General features: G+C 57.9%; 2 pseudogenes; both read left to right on the top strand.

The window, feature by feature from the left end:
• Positions 1 to 4,684: 4,684 nt before the first annotated feature.
• Positions 4,685 to 4,838, top strand: LOC147727057 (5.8S ribosomal RNA; annotated as a pseudogene).
• A 448-nt stretch (positions 4,839 to 5,286) lies between these two features.
• Positions 5,287 to 7,037, top strand: LOC147727056 (28S ribosomal RNA; annotated as a pseudogene).
• Positions 7,038 to 7,257: the final 220 nt, after the last annotated feature.

Genomic DNA, 7,257 nt, shown 5'->3' with positions numbered 1-7,257 from the left:
CGTCCTTCAGGCCCAGCCATCTGGTCGCACCTTTCCCCTCGGCCATCTGGTCGCACTGAATGCTTTCTAATGGGGTGACCATATGGCTAGGTCGGCCTGGAAGTCCCGATGAGGGCTCGCCCGCCTCCCCGATCCCAAACAGCCTCCAGGAGGTGTAGCGCCTCCATGCCCGGGGTCCCCTCCGTCACTCCGTATACACAGGTTAGTAGAAAGAAGGGTAGCTTTCCTCCAGATTACTAGGAACAGGGTATGCCAGAACTGCTCCCGGGCTGTCGGTTCTCACCCGGGCTCTGCCCCATGATCTGGACTTGGGTGGGCCTTCCCCAGCCTGGCTGGGTTCAGGAGCATTGGCCGGGTCGAGATCCACTAGGGGCCCCCATTCTCAGCCCCTGGCCTGAAGCCCAGCTGGGGTCTCCAAGCCCCCGGGATGCACAGCCCCAATCCATGCATGGGCAGGAGGGAGCCCTCAGTGAAAGCTCAGGGCGGACAGATTGGCGTCCTTCAGGCCTGGCCATCTGGTTGCGCCTTTTAAGCATGGGCGAATCTGGCGTTCGCGAATTTTGCGAATTTGCGAACTCGCAATCCACGAATTCTTGCAAATTTGCGGATTTTTTTTTGTGTTCGCAAGGATTTTTGCCAGTTCGCGAGGGTTTTGTACCAGTTCGCAATTGCGAACTTACATGTCGGTTCGCAACGGTCGCGATTATGTTGTTTCTACGTCTGGTTCATCATCACAGGTTCCCAGCACCCTCTGTTTCACCCCTGCCACCCTCTGTTTCACCCATGCCACCCTCTGGTACATCAATGCCACCCTCTGGTTCATCATCACTGTAGATTATGGGGGGGAAAAGCAAGCACACCTGCCCTGCTTCAACTGACATGAATTAATTTGGGGTTGATCTATTAATGTGTCACTGTTTTAAAATTCCAGTCTGGCACCTGCTTCCTTATCTGTAATTTGCTTTCTGTTGCAGTGCAATTTTTTTTTCCAGGACCTTTGTGGCCTACTTGTAGCTATACTATGAGCCTGCTGTGAGGGTCAGAGCAGGGTCATACAATTGTTGCAACTAGCAACTGAACTCTGGAGGGGCCCCAGTCAGGAAGCACTACAGGGAATGGTTACTAATGATGAGTTTGAACTTTTGCACCTGCTGAATGCTTTCACTTTTGCAAAACTCGTTTTTCTGCAGAACAGCATTACAGCAACTGTAATGCCCCAAACAAGCTTACTTGTGAAAGTTGATTTCTAATCCAAAAGTGATCCAAAGAAAGTCAAAAGGCCTCAAATCCAAAAAAGTGCAGGCAAATGTCAACCTGAGGAGTTATTCTGATAAAAATCATCATTTTTAGAAGGTCTATGCTGCTTGCTAGTGGATTTCTTGTGCAGAATTGCAATTTTTGTAATTTCGCGAGTGCGAGATTGTTGCTGCCCGCCGCACCTACATGTTCGCAATTGCGAACTTACACCGCACGCCGCAAAATTGTATCACCAAGAAAAAAAAATCCGCTGCGTGCGAATTTGCGGATTTTCTGTAAATTCGCGAGCGTTCGCGGATTGCGAATTTACCGAAAATCCGCAAAATCCACGAGCGTAACGGATTTTCTGCCCATGCTTAGCGCCTTTCCCCTCGGCCATCTGGTCGTGCGCAATGCTTTCCAATAGGGCGATGAGGGCTCGCCCGCCTTCCCGCTCCCAGCCAGGGCTCCAGGGGGTCAGGCCCCGGTGCCCTGGGTTCCCTCCATCACTCGGTGCACAAGGGTTACCAGAAAGAAGGGTAGCTTTCCTGTGGATTACCAGGGACAGGGTAGCTGGAACCACTCCCGGGCTGGTGGTACTCAGCCGAGTACCAGATGAGCTGAGACCGGTCCCCACCTCCCACCTGTCTGCGGCTCCGTCCCCGGCCTACCGCATGGCAAAGTGCCTGGGTCGAGTTACATTGAGCCCGGGAGGTCTTTCCTTGGGTGTCCGGGCCCGAAAGCTCCCGACAAGCGCTCCCTATACTGGGCTCCGTCCTCCACTCTGCCATGTGTTGGGGCCTGTCGGGCGTTCCCCAGTTCAGTTTGGGTTCAGAAGCACCCGCAGGGGCCCTTGGTGGCCCTGGGGTAGAGGGTGCCCATCCCACCCCAGGCTCTGTCCTCGGGCTTGCCGCATGGCAGGGCACCCAGGACATGGGCCTTGAGGATTCCTCACCTGAACATGCCAGCACAAGACCTACTGCCGGGCTTAGGGGACCGTATTCTGTCCCCCTGCTCCGCCATGGTCCCAGGACGGAGATCCGCCAGGCAAGGACAGGCCTCCATCCTGCTTTAACCAACTGTCAAGGTGCCTGTGGGACCCCTGATTGGAGGTCCATCGGGGACCCCCATCTGTAGCCCCCCGAGCCCTCCGATGGGCCGGCACGAGCCCTCCCGCGAAGGCTTGGGGCAGGCAGATTGGTGTTCTTCAGGCCCGGCCATCTGGTCACGCCTTCCCCCTCGGCCATCTGGTTGAATGCAATGCTTTCCAATGTGGCCCTGGGAGGCTTCCTCTGTGCCTCTGGGCCAGTCAGCCCGGGTGGGACCAGGGGCCCGCTGGGTGCTTGTAGGTCCCCACAGACCCCGGGGTGGGTGCTCTAGCCTTGGGCCCCATCCCCTGGCCTGCCGCTATGCCAAAGGCCCAAAACATGATTCTGTCATGCCCGGGAGCCCCCCTAGCTTGACTGGGTTCAGGAGTTCCTTCCTAGGGAGAGGGTCAGTCAGGCCTCTGTGAGGTCTGGCAATTCTGAGAGAGGGGAATGCAGAGCACAGGACTTCCCGCTGGGGCCAGCTGGGGCCCGGGGGGGGGGGCGGGTCCGTGCCTGCCTCCCAGCCCTTCCCGATGGTCCTTTCCTCTGAACCTGCTCACCCCAGGAGCAGGCAGGGATGCAAAGCCAGCATCACCCATGCAGGGCTGCCTGCCAAGGGAGGCCCCAACCGTACTTTGATCAATTGGGCACTCCTGGTCCTTTTAGGGATGGACTGCTTGGCCAGCCTCATCTGTTGTTTCAAGCAAAGAGCTTCCACCCTGCATGGACTGTCCAACTCGGGGACCAGGCTGCTTTCAGAAGCAGGGACAGGGCCAAGTGAGGGGATGGCTGGTTAACTCCTTTCCATTGCCTAGTGGAAGTTTTGGTAACCCATGGTGAAGTTGGCGTAATGCACTTGGTGGAGTTCCACGGAGTTATGAAAAAAATCTGTGGAACAGGAGCCCACGTCCTCCTGCCAGCCGAGGGTCTGTGTGCCCGGTACAGGGGTCCCTGGTGCCCTGGGAGGCTATCCCCCTCCCTGGCCTGACTGGGTTCAGAAACGAGGACCTGTTCCAGGGCTTGGGCTCTGGCAGGTCCTGGGGTGAGGGAGCCCATGTCCTGTGGCCTGCCAAGGGTCTGGGTGGCCGTCACAGGGATCCATCGGCTAGGGCAGGCCTCCCTGTTTCGCCTGCATGTCAAGGTGCCGGCAGGTCCCAGGCTAAAGTTCCTTTGGGCCCCCCTTGCATCCCCATGCCCGAGACATAGTGAAGGGCTCTAATGAGCCCCTTGGAAGCACAGCCCCAAAGCCTCTCGAATGGGATGACCAGCTGGCCGGGCCAGCCTGGAAGTCCCAATATGGGCTCCCCCACCTCCCCGATCCCAGACAGGACTCCAGGAGGCCGGGCACCTCTATGCCCTGGGTCCCCTCCGTCACTGGGTGTGCGTGGGTTACCAGAAAGAAGGGTAAATTTGCTCCGGATTACTGGGGACAGGGTATGCCGGAACTGGTCCTGGGCTGGCGGTTCCCAGCTGAGTACCAGATGAGCCAGGCCCAGACAACACCTACCCACTGCCCGGGTCTCCCTCCTCCAGCCCGTTGCATGGCAAAGTGCCCGGGACGGGCTCCATCGGTTCCGGCAGTCCTCCCCTTGGTGGCTGGGTTCAGGAGCATAGGCCCGGCCCTTGGTGGCTCAGCAGTAGGCCCTCCCTAGATGGAACCCATGCTCACCCGGCACAACTACCACAGTGGGAGGAAACCAAATGGCAGTGCCTCCCGGGGCTGGTACCATCCCGCCTCGAAAGGCCCTGTCGCTGCCTGGGTCCTCCCGAGTCTCGGCCCGACCGGGCTTCAGGGGACCGAGAACCGGCCCTTCTCACGTGGCCTGGAAGAGAACGAGCCGTGGGTCTGCGAGGGGACCCCTTTTCCTCTCAATGGGAGGCGTGCAGGATGGGGTGCCGCCTGGCTCTTCCCTTCTGGCGCCTCTGACCTGGGCAAGGGTGGCGTGGGCTATTCACTAGCCCACCAGCATGGCTTGGGGCCGCCCGGCAACGGACGGCTGACGTGCAGGCGGGGCGACCCTCCCTCTTTGCCAGGTACCCGGTTCGTTCCAGTCCCGTGCGGTCGGGTGGAGGGGCATGAAGACTCGCGCAATCCCTTATGGTTACCAACAGCGGTGGGATTGCTTGCTCCCGTCACTCCGGGAGCCCCCTTCGCTCCCACGAGTGGGTGGGGTAGACTGCTGGGCTGAATAGCTGGTAACACTTTTTTTCTCCCAACGGTGCAGTCTGACTCCCAGAGGGTAAGCCTTGAACGGGGTACCCGGGCCATTGTGCCGCGCCGGCTGTGGACGGACGGCATCGCCTTCCACCCATCTCTCCTGCACCCGCAGGTGGGCAAACATTTTAGAAAAGTTGCCTGTGACTCTTGGCGGTGAATCACTCAGCTTGCACGTCGATGAAGAATGCAGCTTGCTACAAAAATTAGTGTAAATTGCAGGAGACATTAATCATCGACACTTCGAACGGACCTTTGCAGCCCTGGGTTCCTCCCAGGTTAAGCCTGTCTGAGGGTCACTTGATCTTCTATCACCCCGGGGCTTCCCCGAGATACTGCTGGGGCCATCGCAGGGTTAGCTCTGCATCCCTTCGGCCCTCCCACAAGGTCAGCCCTCGATCGCCCATGGCAGGGTCCCTCACGTGGTCCTGTCACAAAGGTATGCCGCCGGTGTGCCTAGCATTGCCTCCATACCTCCGGTGGGGATGGGGGATAGCGACCGGTCTGCCACAAGCCCATCCCGGTGTGCCTGGCTGCGTGCCACGCATGGCTGTCTGTGGTGTCCCACTGGCTGCCCTCATGCACGTGTCTCGGGCACGCACCTCCATGGCCCGCTTTCCAGGGAGGGTGAACCTCCTCCATATCTGATCTGGGGAAAAAGGGCGCACACTACCGGGATGCCAGGCCCCTGCTCCCCTTGATGCTTTGACGTTTTTACCGACTACGACCTCAGATTAGACGTGACAACCCGCTGAATTTAAGCATATTACTAAGCGGAGCACAAGAAACTAACCAGGATTCCCCCAGTAAGGGCGAGAAAAGAGCCCACCCCCTAATCCCCACCCGGCACCGGGTGCAGGAAATGTGACATACAGAAGTCTGACTCCCTGGCATTGCTCAGGGGACCCAAGCCCTTCTGATCGAGGCTCACACCGTGGATGGTGTTATGCCATTAGCGCACCTGATGTACCTGGATCGGGTCTTCTCGGAGACGGGTTGCTTGGGAATGCAGCCCAGAGTGGGGGGTAAACTCCATCTAAGGCTAAACACGGGTGAGAGACCGATAGCCAACAAGTACCATAAGGGAAAGTTGAAAAGAACTTTGAAGAGAGAGTTCAAGAGGGCGTAAAACCGTCAAGAAGTAAATGGGTGGGGTCCATGCAGTCCGCCCGGAGGATTTAACACGGTGGGAAGGTCGGTGGCCCAGGAGATCTGGATCCCCTCTGCGGGACTGGCACCAGGCCCCACCCGGCCCGCAGGGTGCATTTCCTCTGCAGTGGTGTGCCGCGACCGGCTCCGGGTCGGTTGGGAAGGCTTCGGGTAGCAGGTAGCCCTCCGATCCGGTAGAGGGTGTTACAGCCCCCCCTGTCAGCAGCTTCGCCTTGTCTGCTGGGCCGAGGGAGATTCGACCACCTCCGTGCCCTCTCCCGGGCGCCATGCTCCCAGTGCGACTGTTGACTGGGGCGGACTGTGTTCAGGTCACCCTGACAGCATCGTGTTGACGGGCGAGGAGGCCCACGCCGGGTGCCACGGGTCTGTGGTGATATCGTTTACCAACCAGACCCATCTTGAAACATGGACCAAGGAGCCTAACACGTGCGCAAGTTGGAGGGCCGAGCAAAACCCTGTGGCACAATGAAGGTGAGGGCCAGCATACGCACCACCGGCCTGTCTGACTCGCTCCATCAGGGAAGTGGGGCATGAGCATGCGTGAAAGGACCGAAAAGATGGTGAACTATGCCTAGGCAGGGCGAAGTCAGAAGAAACTCTGGTGGAGGTCCGTAGTGGTCCTGACGTGCAAATCGGTCATCTGACCGGGGTATAGGGATAAAAGACTAATCAAACCATCTAGTAGCTGGTTCCTTCCAAAGTTTCCCTCAGGGTAGCTGGCGCTCGGAGCCCCCAGTTTTTATCTGGTAAAGTGAATGATTAGCCGTCTAGGGGCCGAAATTATCTCAAATTATTCTTAAACTTTAAATGGGTAAGAAGCCCGGTTAGCTGACGTGTAGCTGGGCATATAATGTGAGTGCCCAGTGGGCCAATTTTGATAAGCAGAAAAGCCACTTTGAGATGAACCGAACGCCTGGTTAAGGCACCCAATGCCGATGCTCATCAGACCCCAGAAAAGGTGTTGGTTGATATAGGCAGCAGGACGGGGGCCGTGGAAGTCAAAATCCGCTAAGGAGTCTGTAAAAACTAACCTGCCGAATCAACTAGCCCTGAAAATAGATGGTGCTGGAGTGTCGGGCCTATATCAGGCCGTCACCAGCGCTGAGAACCGCAGGAGCCCGAGGAGAGTTCTCTTTTCTCTGTGAAGGGCAGGGTGCCATGGAATGGGTTCACCCTGAGAGAGGGGCCGAGCCATGGAAAGCGTTGCTTTTCCGGCGACATCGGGTGAGCTCTCGCTGGTCCTTGAAAATCCTGGGGAGATGGTGTAAATCTCACGCTGGGCCATATCCATATCTGTAGCAGTTTTCCAAGGTGAACAGCCTCTGGCATGTTGGAACAATGTAGGTAAGGGAAGTTAGCAAATCAGATCCATAACTTTGTGATAAGGATTGGCTCTAAGGGCTGGAACGGTCCGGCTGGAGTGTGAAGCGGGCTGGATGCGCACTGTGACAGGATGAGGCACCGCACTCCGGGGCGGCGGCAACTCTGGATGCAAATCGGGCCCTTCCTGTGGATCACCCCAGCTGCGGTGGTCTCCTCTCTCCGTGC

This window comes from Lissotriton vulgaris, chromosome 3_1 (assembly GCF_964263255.1).
Source record: "Lissotriton vulgaris chromosome 3_1, aLisVul1.2, whole genome shotgun sequence".
Classification (NCBI taxonomy): Eukaryota; Metazoa; Chordata; class Amphibia; order Caudata; family Salamandridae; genus Lissotriton; species Lissotriton vulgaris.
Note: the sequence above shows the minus strand (reverse complement) of the source record. Positions and strands in the feature narration are given on the sequence as shown.